This window comes from Podarcis tiliguerta (assembly GCF_965153285.1).
Source record: "Podarcis tiliguerta genome assembly, chromosome: 4".
NCBI lineage: Eukaryota > Metazoa > Chordata > Lepidosauria > Squamata > Lacertidae > Podarcis > Podarcis tiliguerta.
The window spans coordinates 87,128,868-87,152,464 of NC_139537.1; positions in this window are offsets into that span (position 1 = coordinate 87,128,868).

Genomic DNA, 23,597 nt, shown 5'->3' on the forward strand with positions numbered 1-23,597 from the left:
ATCAATTCTTCAGCCATCAGCCTTCTTTATGGTCCAGCTCTCACTTCTAAAGCTGCCATATACAGAGCCAAACCATTGCCTGCAGCAGCTCTCCAGGACTTCGGATGGGATATTTCTATCTCTACCTGGAAGCATTGGGGGAAATCGATGCTCTGTGACCATTGAGCTATAGCTTTTCCCCATTGGTCTGATCCAACATGGCTTTTCTTAGATTCTTTCTTTAGACACAACAGATAGACTTTTCACACTACCCATGATGTCTTCATTGAGTTGGGGTTTTGCTTTCTTTTTTACCTGAGGATGGCTAATTTGTATGGTGTATACAAAGGGTAGTGGGACGCGGGTGGCGCTGTGGGTAAAAGCCTCAGCGCCTAGGGCTTGCCGATCGAAAGGTTGGCGGTTCGAATCCCAGCGGCGGGGTGCGCTCCCGTTGTTCGGTCCCAGCGCCTGCCAACCTAGCAGTTCGAAAGCACTCCCGGGTGCAAGTAGATAAATAGGGACCGCTTACTAGCGGGAAGGTAAATGGCATTTCCGTGTGTGGCTCTGGCTCGCCAGAGCAGCGATGTCACGCTGGCCACGTGACCCGGAAGTGTCTGCGGACAGCGCTGGCCCCCCGGCCTCTTGAGTGAGATGGGCGCACAACCCTAGAGTCTGTCAAGACTGGCCCGTACGGGCAGGGATACCTTTACCTTTACCTTTATACAAAGGGTACCATGGACCTGAATCTGGAGAAACCAATGATTCTGATCAGGCCTTGACAACCCTGATAAAGGTTTGGCATTATTATAATTGGCATGTGAACCTATTTTCAATGATTTTATCACTGTTTTATGGTCACTAGTTCTATATGTCTAGAAATCATATGTTCTAGTCACTTTTGGTGCAACCTTAGTTATGTCTACACAGAAGTTCAATAGTACAGTGGTACCTCAGGTTAAGTACTTAATTTGTTCTGGAGGTCTGTTCTTAACCTGAAGCTGTTCTTAACCTGAGGTACCACTTTAGCTAATGAGGCCTCCCGCTGCCGCCGCGCCACCGGAGCACGATTTCTGTTCTCATCCTGAAGCAAAGTTCTTAACCTGAAGCACTATTTCTGGGTTAGCGGAGTCTGTAACCTGAAGTGTCTGTAACCTGAAGCGTATGTAACCCGAGGTACCACTGTCCTTGTTCCCATGTAAGTGTATGCAGTATTGCAGCCTGAATGTGATAGGTGTTTCCTTCACTCTCCTCTACAGTTAAGAATTTGTAGATTATATGTTACTGTTTGTGAATGTTGGTATTATTGCTGTATCTGCATTCACAGGAAATAAATCTATATTATGTGAATGCAGTAAGACAGGGATATTAACTCTCCAGCATTTGACAGATACAACATCTGATTTTCTCTAAAGTATAATCAATAAGACTTGTATCCATGTCAGTATGTTCTGGACTTCTGTGACAAATATCTCTAAACATCCAGTTATTCATATGGCTTATGCCTTATTTGCTTTCATGTTTAATCTTCGCTTGCTAACTGCTTGTTTATTTACTCTGCAAGCTCTATACACAGATTGTGTGCAACACTGTTCCAAATTACAGTTTATATTTCTCTCTATGCAAAATCTTTAGTGTACGACTGGGATGGAGAACCACAGGCCTGGAGGGCAAATGTAACTCTCCAGACCCCTCATTCTGACCCATGAAACACAGATTACACTAACCCCACCGGTTTGATGTTCACCCAGATGCATAGACCAAGATTAAGGGGCACCCCAGAATCCCAAAGAATAGGCAATGGGTGACCCAAGAGTTCCCCAAACCCAATAATGTCACAAATAAAGCCACCCAAACACCTTCTTAAACACTTTCCTGGCCAGACTAACAGCCAAACAGAAAATACGCCACTCCAGAACAAGAATGGAGTAGGCAAAAAGAAGAGTCCCTGGACTCCCAAAAAATTCCCACACAGCTCCCAGAAATAGGCAACTAAATAATAATAATAATAATAATAATAATAATAATAATAATAATAATAATTTATTTGTACCCCGCCCATCTGGCTGGGTTTCCCCAGCCTCTCTGGGCGGCTTCCAACAAAGATTAAAAATACATTAAAATGTCACACATTAAAAACTTCCCTGAACAGGGCTGCCTTCAGATATCTTCTAAATGTCAGGTAGTTGTTTATCTCTTTGACATCTGAAGGGGGGGGCGTTCCACAGGGCGGGTGCCACTACTGAGAAGGCCTTCTGCCTGGTTCCCTGTAACTTGGCTTCTCACAGTGAGGGAACTACCAGAAGGCCCTCGGCACTGGATCTCAGTGTCCGGGTAGAATGATGGGGGTCAAAACGCTCCACCTATACTTCCTAAGGAGGGACCATGGGTGTGTCCAAAGTGGGGTGTCCTGGAGAGGAGCTGCCTAATAAAGTACTTCTAACACCCACTCAGGATTGGCCTGTTAGGATCTGTCCATCATTGTCTACTCCCCCCTTGGGCAATACCACTGAGTCTGCTTTCTTAGGTGAGCTCTGGGTGTGGCAAAGACACCCCCCCCATTAAGTTGGGTGTGCATTCTCCCCCATTTTGTCATTGTTTCTTTTCTAAAGTGAGAGATACTGTGACTCAGGACACGTGTAATTCTTTACTTCTAAGTTAGAAGTCCCTTTTTTTCATAACCCCAGATAAGTGGGGTCTGGTTTCAGTTGCTCAGAATTAAGGGGAAATCCCTTTACACATGCTCAAGGTCACAGAGTGGGAAAGGACAGAGGAAGATGGGAAGAAGGGAAACTCAAACAAGGGAAGATGTGAGGAATAAATGGAAATGAATGTTCCCCTGTGTGTGCAGGGATCACGCCAAAGGTGATTTTTGATAAAGGTTTCGAAGGGGAAATGAAAACTGGCATCACATAGGTGTCATGTGAGGAAATTCCAGCCATGAAGAACAGCAATGGCATATGGTCATGAACATTTAAGAGATCAGGAAGCATTGCTTTGTAAGTTCCAGGGCTGAATACTACGGCACATGCAAAGCAATATTCACAATATTGGAAAAATATTGTAAATCGTTTTGAAAGATACCGTGCTCTTTGTTTGCTTTCTTGCGTCTGGTGGAAGGGATAATTACAGTGGTACCTCTGGATATGAATGGGATCCATTCCGGAGCCCCGTTCACATCCTGAAGCGAACGCAACCCGCGTCTGCGCGTGCGAGGGTTGCGATTTGCCACTTTCGTGCATGCGCATGACGTCATTTTGACCCTCTGCACATGCGCGAGCGGCGAAACCCAGAAGTAACGTGTTCCATTACTTCCGGGTCGCCGCGGAGCACAACCCAAAAGCACTCAGCCAAAAGCAACTTCAACCTGAAGTATGACTGTATTAAAAACTGCATCATTCCAAAACTTATTGATTGGTAAGAGATTCACCAAAAAAGACAGAGCCCTTTTTTAATTCTATGGATTATACTGTGTCATCTGAGCTTCAGCCACTGCTGGCTGCTCATCTCACAGTCAACACTGTATTGATGGCAAAAAGAACCTGCTATTTTTTAAACAGCCTGCCTCATTCTGATGACAATTGACAGTCAACACAATCCTTATAAATCAGTTACACTGACTGATCAATGTCCTGCAACAGAACACATCATTGCTCCCTCACTTAATTCTGTTTGGTGAGGAAGACTGGTGGTGGAGGAATAATTTTGCCCCTGGGACAGGCTGCAGGAGCATGCTAGACTAACCCTGAGCATGTTTGATTGGAAGTCAAGCTCATTAAGTTCAATAAGGTTTATTTCAGAGTAAGCATGCATAATATTGTAGTCTGAGATCAATGATTTGGATTCACTTGGCCATGAAGCTCACCAGTTACTGTCTGTCAGGCTAGCCTACTTCATTGGGGATAAAAATGAGGATAAAAATTAAAAAGCCATTTACACTTTTTGTGAAAGGACAGGATTTCCACCCTCATGTCACTTTTATTTGCTTTCCCTTCTGTGAAAAATTTGAGTAATGTATTTGCAAGTTCTTGAAACTTCTGCCATCATTCAGTTCCCTGTCTTATTTTATATTTCTCTCAAACTCAGGAGTTCCCCCATGTTTTGATTCCACAGACTGAACCTGCTTGATAACAACTGCCACAAATCTCTACTTCCCCACCAATTATCCCAGCAAAAGTCAACTCATAGTATCTAAACTTGGCGCGATAATTTGGAATTTTAGACAATTGCTACAGCTTTATTTTCTCCCTTTACCGTTAAAGATAGAAACGTGTGTCAAGTTTTTATGTTAAGATGTGCAAGATAAAACAGCATGCCATACAACCAAGGCAAGCGTACTTGCTAAAAATGAAGGGAGGGAGGGGAAAAACTGCAAACAAGAGAAGACAAAAATAGTAAAAACTAAGTAGCAGGATGATATTATAGAACCACACAATGTAGTGGGGTTGCAGGCAGTGCACCGATGAAAACTTTATGAGGCGGTCTTATGCACCTAATTATTACTGCTTTGACTTTAAGAATAAGAGAAATTGTGGCAAGATGCTTAATCAATGTCTCTCTGTTCTATTTCCAGAAGATATAGCAAAGTTAAATGTAAAACTGAAGAGGAATTTATGGCAAAGTCACTAGATTCTTGGGTACAGCTGGGCTCTTCTTCCTGTGTGGAATGAATGGTGAGATGACGCTGCAGTTAGAAATTCCTAATCTCATAACTACCGTGACTTCAACTGCCCTGTGAAATAATGCAGGGGTGAAGGGAAGGTCACTGTGGCCCCTATCACTAGCCAGGGGATCAAGGGCCACTTGGAGGCTGAACATCTTCCGAAAAAGAACATCAACAGCAAGACAGGTTGGTGCCAACTGGGTGTGACTGCCTGTTAATTCACCTTTTTTACCCTGGCACTGACAAACTGACCTTCCTCCTAAAACCTTTCCTTAACTCTCATTCCTTTCTATGTCTTTATAGAGTGCGGGGGGGGGGGAGGTTGCACCTGTAACAATGCTAGGAAAGTAAATTAAATTTGAAAGTAAAACATGATGTTAGTTATGCTTAACTGAAGAATGGGGAAAGTCTGCTGGTTTGCTTCTAACTGAAGCCTGGAAGCTACAATGGTTCTACAGTTGCCAGTTTGCCAAGAAACTGCTACATTGCTTCAGTTCCCAAAGACACAATTATGTGCTTTGTGTGGTATTCTGTTATGACAGTTGGCAGCAAGTCAGCTTTGATATGGGTCAATAAAATAAAAAAGTTAAGCTGCGAGCAAGCTTAGCTGCCAGCTACCAAGGCCAGATTAGGTGTAATTGTACCAGGACCCACACTTTCAAGGGGCCACAGAGCCCGAGTTTCTTTTCTTTTATGAAAAAAATGTAAGCAACCTGACTGGAGACAAGAATTCCCTGAAGTCAGGGACACAGGGCTTATATTTCTCTGCAGGGCAGTTCCAGAAGTCTGTGGGGATCCTCCCCTTCACTCTGATTGGCTGTGAAGTAATCCTCTCCCCATCTCTTTGGAGGGAATTCTTGAAAGTTGGTTGCAGCGAAATATATCTGCCTGTGGCCTAAATCACTGTGCTTCTTGGGCTTGCTGATGGGAAGGCCGGGGGTTCAAATCCCCACGATGGGGTGAGCTCCCGTTGCTCTGTCCCAGCTCCTGCCATTCTATCAGTTTGAAAGCACGCCTGTGCAAGTAGATAAATAGGTACCATTGTGACGGGAAAGTAAACGGCATTTTCGTGCGCTCTGGCACACATCACAGTGTTTCGTTGCACCAGAAGCAGTTTAGTCCTGCTGGCCACATGACCCGGAAAGCTATCTGTGGGCAAACACCGGCTCCCTTGGCCTGAACGCTAGATGAGCGCCTCAACCCCATAGTTGTCTTTGACTGGACTTAACTGTCTATGGGTCCTTTACCTTTTACCTTTACCTATATCTGCCTGTTTTCAGGGGGCAGGGCTGCCTTTGCCTTAAGCAGCCAATGTGGTCAGTGCTTGGGAGAGCAAAGATTTTGCGCAACGTAATGAACTTTTCTGCATTATTTTTGCTAATACAACATGAACATTTTTTCTCCATACTTTCCCCTAGTACTGTATGTGCTCTTTTTTGTACTTCTTGTTTGTTTGAAGAACTGCATTGCAAAATTCAGAGATGTGCAAATTTCAAAAATGGCTGCCTTTATATTCTCATGTTGATTTGCGGAATGCGAATTGGATAGGTTACAAATCCAATCAGTCACAGCTGGTGGCAAACCAAACCTTTACTTTACAGTACTTAACAGGTACTTGTTCCTGGATGCATAAAACAAGATTTTGTTAGGCATCTGAAATACTTAATGCAGGGCCCAAGTGATCGGTTCCCACTAAGGTAAAATATACTTGACAAATCAATGAACACCCAGCTGCGAAGGTTTAAATAGGAACAGAGAAATTGAATGGTGGTGATGACGTCTTAACTCCTAGACTGTAGGAAAAGTGATTAACTCAGCATTTTAAATGTCATATAAAATTGCTCATAATCTAATGTATACAGACAGCTGTAGCTGGTCATTCACTATTACAGCCAACTGTATGTCCCAGTTACAGTTTTGATAAGTATTCATTTAATTCATTTAATCAGCTTAGGTCCTTTAATCAAGGCAACACCAAACTTTTGTAACTTTGTAATCCTATCAGATGTTAAAATAGGATTGGCAGCCTGTCACAGAGAGTTAAGAATGTAGCTTACTAAATTGAATGTAACATCCTATTTGTCTGTATCTGCATGGACCAAGCCACCTTAATTTCAGTTGCTTCCACTGGCTGATCTTTGCTTCACATAGACCTTGAAAACAAAATGAAGATAAGTCCAGACTTCTCCTGTCTATATCCTAAATCAGAGAGTCATTGCTAAAGACTGTTATGCCATTGAATTGATTTTAACCTAGTCCTCTGTTAAGTGTCTTCAGGTTGGAGTCGGCAGAATCTATTGCCCATGGATTACATACCACATCTTCTTCCAGGATGACAGAGAGAAACTTTGATTTCTGACTTAAAATATTGTGTTTTGCTTGAGATCCTCTTCAACCACCTAAAATGCATTGTGTACTCACCTATTATATCGCGTTACTGAAAACCACAATTTGCTGTGTTTATTTCATTGACGGCCATTTGATGCTCTCTCAGTTAATGAACAAGCTAATCATTTCAGTTACCGTATTTTTCGCCCCATAGGACGCACCATGTTTTTTTTTTTGGGGGGGGGAATAAAGGGGGAAAAAATTATCCCCCCCCGGCGCTTGTGGGGCAGGCAGCGGGGAGAAGCGCTCTTCTCCCTGCCGCCCGCCTTCAGACCAGGTCCGGAGACAGCGGGAAGACGCGCTGCGCCTCCCCACTGTCCCCGGAGCTTGCGGGGCTGGTGACGGGGTCTCCCCGCCATCAGCCTCCAAACCACTTCGGGAGACATCGGGATGGCAGCGTTCCGCCTCCCTCTGTCCCCTGACCTTGTGGGGCTGGCGCTGGGGCTCCTCTGAAGCCTGGAGAGCGAGAGGGGTCGGTGCGCACCAACCCCTCTTGCTCTCCAGGCTTCAGCGAAAGCCTGCATTAGCCCCATAGGATGCACACACATTTCCCCTTCATTTTTAGAGGGGGGAAAGTGCGTCCTATAGGGCAAAAAATACAGTAAATAAAACAAGTAAGGTAGAAATGGGGAACCTGTGAGTCTTCAGGTGTTATTGGATTCAAACATGGCCAATAGTCAGGGCTGATACAAGTTGAATTCCAATAGCAACTAGAGGGCCACAGTTTCCAAATCTCTGAGGTATAGACGCATGTATTCTAACTGTTCTTCCTTCATGCCAATGTCTGTGCCCTTTCAGCCAAGTTACATGAATATACTGTCTGACTGTGGCTTCAGTCTTGCCATCACCAATCAATCTTTATGAAATCTACTATCAGGATTATATGTAAAAATGCAATCTGTGTTATTATCAACCAATGTTTTGTACCTTCACAAATTTTTGTCAGGGCAGATGAAAACCAGGAGTGTCAGTCCTAAGAACCAGATCTTGACTGTGTATGAATCAACACCCTCCTAAAAACAGTCACAGCAAGGGTGAGTTTTGTGGACAGTCTGCTCTCTGAAATATGAGGTTACTATGGTTATTGTTATTTTCATTATTATTTAAATTTATTTGTTGCCTTTATGCCACAGCAACTCAAAGAAGCATACAGTAATTTTTCTGCAGCACATTGCTGGTGCAGTGGTACCTTGGGTTAAGTACTTAATTCATTCTGGAGGTCCATTCTTAACCTGAAACTGTTCTTAACCTGAAGCACCACTTTAGCTAATGGGGCCTCCTGCTGCTGCTGTGCCACCGGAGCACGATTTCCGTTCTCACCCTGAAGCAAGGTTCTTAACCTGAAGCATTATTTCTGGGTTAGCGGAGTCTGTAACCTGAAGCGTCTGTAACCTGAAGCGTATGTAACCTGAGGTACCACTGTATAAGGAAGCCACAAAATATTAAATTTTGCTTATTATGTCTGCCTATCTTAATCCATCAGTGCTTTCCAAACTTGGGTCTCCAGCTGTTTTTGGACTACAACTCCCATCATCCCTAGCTAGCAGGACCAGTGGTCAGGGATGGTCAAAGTTGTAGTCCAAAAACAGCTGGAGACCCAAGTTTGGAAAGCACAGCCATCTATCTGTATATCTAGTTAGCTAGCTAGCTAGTTTCAACAAACCCAGCTGGGCTGAGTATAAATGAAATACAGAAATCCTAGTTCAATCAAAATTTCCAGACTGGATAGGAGAAGATGTGTGTAATGGAAATAAATGTAACTGACTGTTACTGAAAAATACATAAACAAATAAAAATAAATAGATTGTGCTTAAGGGCAAAAGTAAAATCATTATCATCATCAGACTAGTACACGTTTCTTCTCTTCATATAGTGTCCTCAATCTGGAGAGTTTACTTCTTGCAAAGCTGTCCTGAAGTCTCAGAAATACTAGCCAGAACCAAAATTAGACTTGCGTGTAAAACCGTGAAACCCGCCCTGATGGAATAAAGACACAATGGAGACAGAATTTCGTTTAAAGGTTAATGGGCAAATTTAGGCCACAACTTTATTGAATACACAAGTGTGACTGGTATTGGCTTAGGTATTGGTATCTAATGGCTATAACTGGCTCCTGCCCACCCTGCAGGGAGCCTGCAAAGGGTAAACTACCAGCAGAAGGAGCTCCAACAATCGCTATTGACTGGTGCTCACCTCTGGGGTTCCCGAGGGTCCTGGCATGGCCCTAGCCCCTCCCCGGGCTTCAGACAAGATCCAGACACCTGGATTCCTTTAACGGAATGCCCTATCAAATGAAGGGGCAGGTGATGGTCGCACCTCCCCTCCCCACAGTCCCCTAAACCAATGCCTAACCGCCAAACCTTACAAAGTTGTGACGATTGCTAAGAGGTAGGCAAAAAACCAAGGGGCCACTGCCAATCTGCCACATTGGAAAAAATCCCTGTCCGGCCCCCGTTCCAAAACAGCTGACCAACCGAAGTCCAAAGCAAGGCCAGACACTGATCTAACAATGGGTGGGTGGGCGGGTGTTCGGCAGGGCAAAGCAAGAGAGACACACATGTCACGCTGCCGTATATATACTTACCTCGCGATCACGCCAGCATCACTGACTGGCCAAAGGCCCCTGGCGTAATCACAGCATTAGCGACCGGTTGCGGGCCAAAGCCCTGCCTCCAGGCCGGTTGGGGGGAGTCCCAAGGCTGCGCGCAACATGGACCCTTGGGTAGGAGGATCCAACTTGTTTAAGTCATTTGCAGATAGTTAAATGTTGATGACTTTTAATTATACTGTACCATTCCTCACTTCAAATGTGAGTAAGTGAGTAGGTTTGGTAGTTCTGTGGGTTCTGCTCAACCTTTGTGCATGCAACAGAAACGAGTGCTTTGCAGACGCCTTTGAATAAGTAGTCTGAGCAAGGCTACCTACATGGATTTAATCCTTTTTAGTTCACAGATACTATACCAGTGGGTCTACATCTCATCCTTATCTGCTGGAGAGAGTTGTGAAACTAGAGTATTGTTTAAGAAAGAGAGATTTCTGTTCCCTTGGCCTACTTGACCTTGTTCCTTTGCTTCAGCTGCTCCCTCTTTCAGACGTTCCCTAAGGCCACTTTAAGCTTTTGGAAAGCAAGGTTCTTTATTCCCCTCTCTTCCAAATGTTGATGGTTGAAAATGTAAAGAGTGCTTTAAAAAATGAATGTGGCTGAGGAAAGCTCTCCACTGATAGCTCGCTAAATAGAGGGCTTTTTGTACGGCCCTTGAAAATGAATCAGACAGCTTTCAGAAGATTCTAGTCCCCTGGGTCCAACTAGATTGTCATAATCTATGGCTGTTGCAGTTCTTGCATTAATCCCATCTTGCCACTGCTTTTTATATCATTTTCCTCTTGTCCTTGCAGTATTTTATCCTGCCATGGCTGTTAATACAACGGAGATATTATTTTGCCATAAATAAGGTGGACAAATGAAAAATGGATGCGTCACCACAACGATTTTCTTTGTTATGATGGCGAGGGCTCAACAGGCATCTACAAAGCCCAGCCTACCACCTCTCTCATCCTTTTGTTGGTGAAAGTCATTCAATCTGGTAGTTCCTTGGGTAGGAAAAACTGGTGAATGAGATAGCTGTGCTCACTGCCTGTTTGCTCAACAGAATTTTCATGTGGGCCTCGGACTACGTATCTACTGTATCCTCCTCTACACATAAGGTTTTTATTTGAGATTCAAAGGTAAATGCCATGAAATGACTGTATAATATTGCAATGAAGCTTTCCTATACCAAATATTATAATAATAATAATAATAATAATAATAATAATAATAATAATAATAATAATAATGGAATAAACCCAGACATGTGTCCATCTTTCAACTTTTGGAATGAACTAATTTTGTTTAATGAAATTCACTAAATTAACTGAGCAATCTCTGAACTGAAAGTAGTTCCCATAATTGCTGGATAAACTGATGTGAATTAAATTCATTTTGGAGTTGTACTCTGAATGCCTTTTACTTCCTGTTCAAGTTGGTTCTCTTACATGGGTTCTTTTATTCTTTAAACTGCAGTCAACAGAAATTTTGTTTGAGAACAAGGGTAAAATTAATCAGCAACTTAGCGTGTCCTAACAGTGTCTGTCACTTTTGGGTGCCTACTCTGATGAATACCAACCACACAAGCACAAAATTGGCACATGTACTCATAATATATTTGATTTTAATTACAACTGGAGTAAAGATTTCAGAGCAAGGGAATTCATCTAGCAATAAAATTGAGTACTGAGAGCTGGGAAATTCATGTTTTAAAGCCCATTATTTTCTAATCCCCATAATATATAAAACACAAACCTAATTGATTATCTATTTAGAATCTCAGTGAAGATATAAAAGTGTGTTGCTTTCATCACTATCTTACAGCCACTTCTAACAAACATATTCAAAATATTTATGTGAAAAATCCATTTGGCAAGAAAACTCCCAAATAATATCATATTTGTTAGGGTGCCAAATCGCTGATCAGCCAAATTACTTAAAAATATTTTCCCCTAACAAGGATGAAATCATCAAAGCATTTTGTCTTAATTACTTAGCAACCTAGTTGAGATGAAACTGTTTTAAGAAATTGGTGATGCAATGAAAAATGTGTTTATCACTCCGTGTATAAGCTGAACATTTCAATTAGAACATATCTTGAGGTAAAAAAAGCAGCCACGGTCAGAAGTCTCACAGCTGTGTTTATAATGTCTCTTAACAGAACAAGCATAATATTTCATGTGAGCTGCTGCACAGCTTGAAGAACACCCAAGCACCATGCTATTGTGATAGTAGCAATATTATAATGGAAACATAGGCTGATACTTATGTTCACAAATGTGTGTTTACATTAATGGTGTGTATAGGGGGTGCTAGACAATGGATGAAGCCCCAAAGGATGAATGCTTGACATGTAAAGTGGGAAATCATGCACAGATGTTGTATCATACACATTGCAAACTACATTTTAAGAACAGTCCTCCTGGATCAGACCAAAGGCCTATCTAGTCCAGCATCCTTTTGTGATTCAAGGACCCGACACCATATATTGGGTTAATGGGAAAGAAAAAACCCACAACTTTATTGATTACAACATGTGAGAAGGTATTGGCTTAGGCATTGGACCACAGAAAATTTGACTCCACCCACTCGGAGAGGGGTGAGTCTGCTGAGGGGTTAACCACCAGTAGGGGGAGCCTGTTGATGCAAATACAACTATAAGCTCTCCCCTGATGTCACCGAGGGTCGTGCCATGGCCCCCCGCCACACGGGCATCGGACAGGATCCACGACTGCCGGATTCCTTTAACGGAATACCCAAAATGAAGGGGTAGGTGATTGCCACACCTTGCCCTTCCACACACCAACAACACATTCCAATGCCTAACCGCCAAATACCAAGAAAGTTGTGGAGATTGCTACGAGGTAGGCGAAAAAAACCAAGAGGCCGGTGCCAATTTGCCAATTGGAAAAAAAACTCCTACCAGGCCCCCTGGGCAACCAGGGCGACCAACCATGGGTCCATAGCAAGGTCAAGCAAGAAGCTACACCCTAAAGGGAGTGGTGGGTGGGTGACTCGTGGAAAAATCTGAAGCACAATGGCGGGGAGAGCTGGCGCGGCCACATTTGAGTGGCTAAACCACACCCCCACAGTGTCACCCGATTGGGTGCCCAGCTGGGAGGCGTGGCGCACCAGCGATGGTGACAGGGCAGGGGGCAAGATGCGTGACGCGGGAATCGGCTCCCGCTCACAACCCCTCCCCTCTGGAAGGAGGAGAGGCTTTCCCACAATGCTCATCTATATCTATTAAATAAAAGAGAGGAAGTGCTACAAATAAAAAAAATATGGGATGAATTTGAAAATGGGTACGAAATAAAGTTTGAAAGATATATGGTGGGGTTATCTTCACTCAAAATGGACTTGTCATTATCTCTTTGTGTTCTTCCAATTTTGAACTGTTGTTGAAAATCAATATTCATTTTTGTTATTGCTGCTAGGGAAGAATAATAATAAAAATATCTCTGTGTCTCTGTGTGTACTCTGTTCCCACTGACATTAGGCAGGTGTCTTAGCTATATTCTTTTCAGCGCTTGCTAAAAATACTTCTGTTTAGTCAAGCCTATCAATATTTTTAATTGCAGCTTATAATGTATAGTTCTAATTGATTTTATTTACTTTGCATTTTTTATAAATGTGTTTTTTTAATGCTGATTTTCTATTGGCAATTCTAATGTCTAAAATGTATTCCTTGTGCACTGCTTAGACGTTCTAGCAATACAAGTTGTGTTAAATAAATAAACATTGCTGTTGCAGGTATAGCAATTTCTTCTACAATAAAATGGTTCACTACATCAGCGGTGCTTACCATGAGTGTCTGCAAAAGTGGTCTCCTGGCCTCACCCCCAAAGCACAGGGCTGCCTCCCTCTTGTGTGGGGAAGCTGTCATTTTGGCCGCATAAGCAACATCACTCAAAGCCTTAACACTGGAAACAGGAAGAAAGGTTATGCAAATTAGCATTGTCTTAGCTTGCCAAGCTTGCATTTATTCTTCCTTGGAAATGAATTCTGAATTTCAGAACTAGATGAGAAATGACAGGTCTCTTTGTCAAATACCATGGAATGTGTATGCATATGGTCATTTCCGAGTTAAAATCTTGCCCTTTGCAAACATCTTTCATTACTGTACAATCAGGGGCTAAGGGCTGTTTACACTTCACATTCATCACATCTGGTTGGATGGCTTGATGCCTGTTCAAACTTAATCAAACCCTTGCCTACAGCAAGGCTACATACCAAACAAAGGTTTTTTTGGGGGTTTTTTGGCCAATTAAAATAATGTTTTTTAGAACACACACACAATTTCATATTAAAGGAGAGAGAGCTTGATTTTGTTGCCCTATTTAGCTAAATCTTACATTCATATTTGCCTTTATAAAGGCAGTACCCACCTGAGTGTCATTTTGGAAGCTATACATGTGCACATAGGTGCAAACCAACACCTTGTTGCTGTTTTTAAATGAACACGCCATACCAGAGATATTTTATCCCACTTTGTATCTATATTCGATTTAAACTTGATTTTAGATACAGTCATACCTCGGGTTACAGAAACTTCAGGTTGCGTTTTTTCGGGTTGCGGATCACCGAAACCTGGAGGTACTGGAATGGGTTAGTTCCAGGTTTCGGTGGTCGCGCATGCGCAGAAGCGCCGGATTGCAACCCGCGAGTGCACAGACGCACCACTGTGGGTTGAGAATGTGCATCCCACACGGATCACGTTCGCAACCCGAGCATCCGCTGTATAAAGCTCCCCCCCCCCACGCCAGTTATTATTATTATTATTATTATTATTATTATTATTATTATTAATGCTTTCATTCTTAAACTGCTTTTAGATGCTTCCTAGAAAAGGCTTAACAAATGGGAATGAATGGATAGGTTTTGAGTCTGCAATCCTATGCACACTTACCCAGTGGCGTAGCGTAGGTTGTCAGCACCCGGGGCAAGGCAAGTAATTTGCACCCCCTAACCCGTGGATTTGCGCCCCCTAACCTTAACCCCCAGATGTTGCACCCGGTGCGGCCGCCCCCCCCCCCTGCACCCCCACGCTACGCCACTGCACTTACCTCAGAATAATCCTATACTTCTGGCGCCACTCCTCTTTGTTACCCGAACTCCCTCACGTGAAACGGATGTGATACAGGCTTCCTGAAATACTTGTAACATGTCAAAATAAAGCCTAGACCCTTGTTAACACTTTCTGTGAAGCCTGGAAATATTGGTACTTGAGGGAGGGATGGCGAAATCACACTCGCTGACAATATAAAGATGACACCGTGTCATGTGGCAAGACCTTGGAAGTAATAACATTGTGGCTGGGGGGCTAGATGATTTCCCACAGGGAGACCACTCTCCGCATCTCAGCCTTTACATTCAAGAAAACCTGTTTGGCCTTAGAATTGGCAACAATGCATTTTTGCTGTAAGAATTTCTAACAATGTGTGGTGCTGCCGTAATAACCTTTTAACACTCAGTTTTGCTTCTCACGCCACCAGAAAGTTTCACAGCTAGTTATATTTATAGTTAAAGCCAGCTTCTCTGTTTGCTTATTTATATTATTTGGAACTTATATCCCCTTCGTTCAGTCCCAAAGAACCCCAAAATGGCATATAAAGTGAATTGAATTATTTTTTATTTAAGAGAGAGAGAGAATATATAATAAAAGTATCCAGTTAAGCTACAGTAAAAGGTAAAGGTACCCCTGACCATTAGGTCCAGTTGCGGATGACTCTGGGGTTGCGCGCTCATCTTGCTCTATAGGCCAAGGGAGCTGGCATTTGTCTGCAGACAGCTTCCAGGTCATGTGGTCAGCATGACTAAGCCGCTTCTGGCGAACCAGAGCAGCGCACAGAAACGCCGTTTACCTTCCCAACGGGAGCTCACCCCATTGCGGGATTCGAACCACCGACCTTCTGATCAGCAAGCCCTGGGCTCTGTGGTTTAGACCACAGCACCACCCATGTCCCATAAGTTACAGTAGACCTATTTAAATTAATGCACCTAAGTTAGTCATGTCCAAAAATATAGGTGGTTCTACTCTGAGTAGAACTAACATTGACTACACTTTAGAGTTTACTGGGTTAGCTAGTGGCAATACAATCTAACGCTAATGGCACAAGGCACAGCTAAGTAGGCTTTGTGAGAGAGCTGAGCTTGGTAGGATTGAGGCTACTCAAGCATTGGCCTCCAAGTCTCTGACTCTTCAAACAGTACAAAAACAACACATAATTATTCTCTTTCTGTTTTATTCAGTGTTTTAGCCAGTTAGTTTTGTGCTAGCTAAATAATCCTAAAGTATTACCATACGCCAGTATGGTGTAGTGGTTAAGAGCGGTAGTCTTGTTATCTGGGGAACCGGGTTTGCATCTCCGCTCCTCCACATGCAGCTGCTGGGTGACCTTGGGCCAGTCACACTTCTTTGAAGTCTCTCAGCCCCACTCACCTCACAGAGTGTTTGTTGTGGGGGAGGAAGGGAAAGGAGAATGTTAACCGCTTTGAGACTCCTTAAAGGGAGTGAAAGGCGGGATATCAAATCCAAACTCTTCTTCTCTTCTTCTTCTTCTTCTTCTAAAGAAGAAGTACATATGCATATTGTCCACAACCTGTTCCTTCAACTTTTCATTTAAAATGAAATGTTTTTCATCTAAAATGATAATTATATGAATTGTTGCCTGGGGAAACAATGTAGACAACCCTAGTGTCAGGTGTCCTTAATGGCTCATTGGATTCTGATATATTGCTCTTGGACACTCAAGGCTTACTCTGGTTACCCTGATGGGAGGGTTTATGTATAATGAAGTTGAGTACCAACATATTTCTTGTATTGATTTCACCGCATGTCTGCATAGGGGCCACATGTCTTTATTGAGACTGATCTCAACTGCCCAGAGAGTTTATAGTACAGAATGCTTGACAGTCTCCAATTTGCTGTAGAAGACAAATCAAGTGGCAAAACAAAGTATATCCTTTTACCTATGGACTCATTCTCTAGAACCAACAGTTCACATTAGGTACCCATTCTGTTTACAATGGTGATATATGTTAAATATTCACTTGGTTGTCGATTCAGTTCGATCTGTTGCTGTTCATCATTATAGTCTCCCTATCTTTGCACAGAATGGCTATATCTATTTTTAAAGCTTACCTCCCTTGATTACAAGCTTCCTGGAGCTGTGCCAGAGCATAGTCCAGTTATAACCAAAGTACTGCTGTTATCTTGGAATTGTTAAGATAGTGTGCACTAGGGAATCAGTACTTGTAAATCTGCTAAATCCTGTAAGCCCATCCTAGCAACACTTGAGAAGACACAATGATCATCATCTTCTTCTTCTTCTTCTTCTTCTTCTTCTTCTTCTTCTTCTTCTTCTTCTTCTTTGCATGCTATGACCTCCGTGCTTTCTTCTCTTATTAGAAATGCTTCATTAAAATAGTAGTTGCCAATGGGATTCAGATTACACTCACAATTCAAGATCATTTTTTGGAAAAGTGATTTCTTTGCAGATGGGAACCCCAAATAGATTTGGACGCTCCAGCCCTTAAATGCATTCCTTCTATGGATTCTGCTTGTTTTAGGTATATGCAGAGCCATGAACTATGTTGAATGGGTCTGTCTTACCACAGTTATTATACCACATTTGTGTCTTGTCAGAAGGAAATAAGAAGACTTCTCCTAATCAGACCAAAGGTCTATCTAGTATAGAATTGTGTCTCCCACACTGGTTAGTCAGATGCCCACAAGACACTCCCATTGCTGTTTCACAGAAAGAAGAGTTCAGTGATAAGAAGTCCCTGGAGGTTCTATATACAAAAAGGTGTGTGTGTGTGTGAATAGTAACCACCAGTAGCCTTAGTCTCCATCCAACTTGACAATTCTATGGTTCTATGAAATGACTACATCAAAAAAGCTCCATTTGAAATAAGCTGATAAACGTGCATCTGAAAACCACTCTTTCAAATACAGTGGTGCCCCGCAAGATGAATGCCTCGCAAGACGGAAAACCCGCTAGACGAAAGGGTTTTCCGTTTTGGAGGTGCTTCACAGGACGAATTTGCTATGGGCTTTCTTCGCAAGACGAAAATGTCTTGCGATTCCTGGGTTTTTTCCCCGCTCCCCACCCCCTTTTTCTAAGGCACTAAGCTGCTAATAGCCTTTTAGCAGCTAATCCGCTAATCCCTTAAGCCTTTTATAGCCGCTAATAGCCGCTAAACCGCTAATAGCGCTAATCCGCTAATGGGCTTGCTTCGCAAGACGAAAAAACCACTAGACGAAGAGACTCACGGAACGGATTCTTTTCATCTTGCGAGGCACCACTGTAAATCCATTCAGAACCTATTTAGCATTCAGTCAAGCCTCAAGAGAACTTAGTATCTCTGAGTCTAGACTCTGACTTTGCGAGGACTAACTCATCACAGAAATCAACACTGATTTATGCCCACCCCCCTGCACAACATATCTGACTTCTACACTCATCCCCATAATAATATGGTCTTTGTTAATCCTATTCTTGTCTCTCCTGAGTAGGGACACGGGTGGTGCTGTGGTCTAAAGCACTGAGACTCTTGGGCTTGCTGATCAGAAGATCAGCAATTCGAATCCCCATGACGGGGTGATCTCCCATTGCTCTGTCCCAGCTCCTGCCAACCTAGCAGTTCGAAAGCATGCCAGTGCAAGTAGGTAAATAGGTACCGCTGAGGTGGGAAGGTAAATGGCATTTCCATGCTCTCTGGCACTCGTCACGGTCCTCCATGCGCCAGTAGCAGTTTAGTCATGCTGGCCACATGACCCGGAAAACTGTCTGTGGACAAATGCTTGCTCCCTCGGCCTGAAAGTGAGATGAGCGTCACAACCCCATAGTCACCTTTAACTGCACTTAACCGTCCAGGGTTCCTTTACCTTTTACCTTTTTACCTGTCTCTCCTGAGTCATTTATGCAGCAGCTGATGGGGTTTGAGCATGCTCCTCATTCCTAATGTCTTGTCCACTCTCATTTCTGGAATGTTGAGCACATGTTCCAGAGGAACAACATTGGGGCCAAGCCTGGAAGAGACTCCATTCCTGTACAACCACTCACAATCCATGTGTGAACCCAGCCCATGATTGTGTAGATCTATGCTCTCTCGTAATTTCAGGCATTCTGAATCAAAAGAATTTCCTCACTTCTTTAGCCTGATCAAACCCATCTGTATATACAGATGTGGAAGCAATGCAGAAATCTCTGAGAGCATAGAAAGCTATCTTTTATAATATCTTCTATCTACCGGACCAATGGCTGTCTGCTAACCAGAGCATTTAATTGCCACACTTGCTTCAACGATTTTCTTCATCAAAATATGCACCTTAGTTTTATAAGCAAATTGCAATGTATAGTTGTGTTCCTAAATTAATAATCAGGGAAAAAACTAATTTACATACTGTGTTACAGTAAAATTGATTTAAAAAATAAAAAAATTGAAACTGAGATTGAAAGCCTCCATCACTGTTGAATAAAACAAAACAAAGAGCTTGACTTGCAACACTGGATTAATTTGAGGGAACAATGCGGAGGTTATTAGCATGACTCTCTAGCTTGCAAACTTTTGTCTGTCTAAGCAACATTAAAGGCAAACCAATTAACCCAAGGCACACAGTTTAGAAAAGAAACAGCATTCATATATGCTAGATGATAATAACATTAACAGTTTTATTGCCGCACACATTGCAAACTTTAAAGATGACACACTCAATTGAGGAAGTGGGGGGAATTATTTATCTGGTTGATTAATCTGTAGTGGTAGCAAAAGTTTTTCAATGGTGTCATAGAAGATGTTTAGCGGCAAGTTTCCATTGGGAAACTGCAGAAATGTTTATAATTTGAATGTGTGACCTTATGGCTACAATTTGCACAACTTTTAGATTAGTGCAGTAGACATCAGGGTACAGATGAATGAGTTTTCACACTCCTATGAAGACCCTTGAGCAAAGCATACTTGATTCTGTCATTCAAGTAGCAATAACTCTAAGATCCAGGGATCTCTATAACTAGACCTTTCTCTATAACTAGATCTTTATCTGATTAAACAGTCTATGGACTTTTAAATGTGTTTGTGGAAGGGGAGCTATTGGGTTGTGTTTGGTTTTTGTTTTAATATGTATCTTGTGTTCTCCTTTTTGTATTTTGTGTGTGTGTGTGAACCACCCTGTGATCTTCAGATGACAGGCAGTATAGAAATTTAATAAATAAATAATTTTATTTCTCAGAGAGCCAAGTTCCTAATTCTGGAGAAACACAGGCCCAGGTCACATCAAACATCAACTGATGACCAACATGGTTGTCTCCACTTGAAATGGAGTCAGTTTACCAATTCATCTTCCAACCATCAATTGATCAGTAATCATTGCTGAGTGGGCGAGCAGTATGTGTGTGTGTGTGTGTATGTGTGTGAACACACAGTAAAGAAACCAAGAATGCTACCAAAAGGAACAGTAACTGTGTGAAGTTAACATTACGTATGAAGTAAGTTTGCTGTGTGTAGATTGGTGTTTGCAGAAATAAGAACTGGGAAATGGAGAAGCATGTTTGCAAGCAAGGGAAGGCCCATAGTTCAGTGGTAGAGCATCTACATTGAATGCATAAAGTCTTAAGTTAGATTCTAGCTTTCTTCTCAGTCTCCCTGAGTTATAGGATGCCGCCACCAGTGTTAAGTTGAATTAATGTCCATAATAGACCTTGTTAAGTAATAAAGTTGTGGCTCATATAACCAATTACAATTAGGTGTCTTCATTCAAATTCCTTTGAGCCCATAGCTAAGACCTCTGAACGTTCCCCTGAATTGAGTTATGAATGTTGCAGTTAGAGACTGCAGAGATCCATCAAGCTTTCAAGAGTCTCGCATTATTCAGCTGTTAGGAAAATCTACCATATGTTCTGACATATGTTGAAATGCATTCATTACTAAATAAAACTCACCTGGCTACTCCTCTGAAAGCATCCCATGAGCAAGTGAAGACTCCCCCCCCCCATGTGTTTTTGTCAGCCATCATTATGGTCAATAATGTGAATAGTCTGTTTTGTTTATTGTTTGTTATTCACTATTGATTCATTCAATATTGATTCACTCTTGAGAGTCCCATGGACTACAAGAAGAACAAACCTATCCATTCTGAAGGAAATCAGTCCTGAGTGCTCACTGGAAGGACAGATTGTGAAGCTGAGGCTCCAATACTTTGGCCACCTCATGAGAAGAGAAGACTCCCTGGAAAAGACCCTGATGTTGGGAAAGATGGAGGGCACAAGGAGAAGGGGACGACAGGGGATGAGATGGTTGGATAGTGTTCTTGAAGCTACCAGCATGAGTTTGACCAAACTGCGGGAGGCAGTGGAAGACAGAAGTGCCTGGCGTGCTCTGGTCCATGGGGTCACAAAGAGTCGGACACGACTAAATGACTAAACAACAACAACAACATTGATTCATTGCTATTGTTTTTATACGTGTTGGAAGCTACTCAGAGTGGCTGGGGAAACCCAGCCAGATGAGTGGGGTATTACTACTACTACTTAATAGTTTTTTCTACTAGTTTTACTCTTCCCTATTTTGTTGTTTTTATTTCTTAGCAATTATTTTATTACTTTTAAGAGACATTGGTGCTGCTACTGTTTTTGATGGAGAAGGTATGTTTGATGGGATTTTGGTTAATTTTACTGTTCAGTGAGCTTTATTATTGATTTTAATGTTGTGTGCCTTTGGGCAGAGTGGCAAGTTGTTTGAAAGCTAGTGTGCACTCAGCCATGAAACTCATTGGGTCTAACTTACTTCACGGGTTGTTGTGAGAACAAAATAGACAGAGCAAACCATGTATACTTCCTTGAGCTCCTTGGAGGAAAGGTAGGATATAAATGAAATAAGTATCGATGGGAAAGATACATAAATATTGAGTTGAGTTTTGCATTATGGCATTACTTTGTAAGGCTACAAGAGTCTTGCACAACCTACTGTCATCTGGATGTTGTTTTACTCCAAATCCCATCGTCTTCAGCCAGCATAGCCAAAGGTCAGGGATGATGGGAGTCAAGAGTCCAAAAACATCTAGAGGGATTGCATTTCATTTTACAAAGTTTTGCAAGGAATATGGGAGTCAGCGAAGACATCTCAAAAGGCAACTTCATCATATAAATTCCTCACTTGTCCTACTATTTGGATCCTAAGAAATATACTTGCATCAGCACACAGTTCTTACTTGCGTGCCCTCCAGCCGAAAATGACGTTCAGGCTGCCATTTCTGCTTCAAAATGTTATTGAGTGTGACATTAAAATGTGCCAAAAACAAAATGTAAAGAACCACAAATTAGCACTGGGGAAATTTTCAAGTCTGCAAAATGCTTGCTCTAGGCTCGGAAGAAAGGGGGAAAGTCTATTGAGATCACACACAAAAACCTTACAGTTCTCTAGCTGCTGGAAATAAAAGATCTAGAAGGTATTTTTAATTGCTTTAAACGCCCTTGGGAAAGTTACAGCACTTACAGGCCCTTTTGTTAATATAAAGTATAAAATTCAATGGAACCAAAATACTACTGAATAGAATAGAGGCAGATGCACACTTGAGAAAAGCAGGGATGACAGACAACTCTTCATCATAAAAGCAGTTTTAATGAATTATCTCAACAGTGCCATCTAGGTGAATAACAGCTATGGTCAAGGGTTTCACCCAAAGCTGAACATCAAAGCAAATATGTAGGCTCCTGCTTAGATGAGACATTTGAGTAATTTCAAAAGTAATTTTGAGGGGAAAGAGTTGCAGAGAGGCTAGTATACCCCAAAGTATATCTCTGCTTCCTGCATAATTTCAATAATTTCATTATGTTTAGTCATTATCACACAGTGTAGTAACAGAATGTATTGACTTGAAGTGTTGAATGGTCACTTTGAAATGTGAAGGTTCATTATTGTTTCACAGGTTGTGTATGTCTTTAAGGGCCAGGGCCAGGGCAAATAACGAGACCCAGTCTTACAGCTGTGAAACATAGCAGGTGCTGCTGAGTTGTGTTAATCAAGCTGTGTCAGCAATTGGGTATAGAATATAAGGAGCAGCACCTAGCTCTCCCATCACCCTGGGGGATGGGTTGGTGGTTGGGTCTGGTTTGTTGTTGATGATGATGATGTATTTAGTGTATAAGGAGTTTTTGTTATTAAAACCTTGTTTAAGTTATTTATTTATTTTTAGTCCCTTTTTAATGCATGGTCTCCCCAGCAAGCTCTCTAGATGCAGAAGAACTAGCTGCCCATATGAAACTGAAGCCTTATTTTAGCCTCTATACCAGGCTTCCTCAACCTCGGCCCTCCAGATATTTTTGGCCTACAACTCCCATGATCCTTAGCTAGCATGACCAGTGGTCAGGGATGATGGGAACTGTAGTCTCAAAACATCTCCGAGGTTGAGGAAGCCTGCTCTAGATCAGTGTTTCCCAAACTTGGGTCTCCAGCTGTTTTGGGACTACAGTTCCCATCATCACTGACCACTGGTCCTGCTAACTAGGGATGATGGGAGTTGTAGTCCAAAAACAGCTAGTTTGGGAAACACTGCTCTAGACTTTAAAGCAAGGGTGGGGCCTCCATACTTTTTTGGGGGGTGTAACTCCCATTATTTCTAGCCATAGGCTATGCTTGCTGGGCCTGATGGGATTTGTAGTTCAGTAGCATAGGCTCTCCACTCTTGCTAGATTGCTGCTGCTGAAGCAACCTGTGAGACTACTTGTGTGGGAGTCTGAAGCCTAAGCTCCACTTGGAGCTGTCCAGGGTCCTGACTATACCTGACCATGGTCTGAATCTTAACTCCTGCTGGAACCCCTGCTTGAGTTCAAAGCACTTGGAGCAGAACACATAATTATGGAAGTGTAAAGAAGTCCATTACTTAAAGAAGAGCTGTTCTGTCTTAGTAGCCTTACCTCTAATGGCTATGGTAGGGGTGAGAGAGACTGTTGGCCAGCAAGTAATGCCTTGTTCCACCTT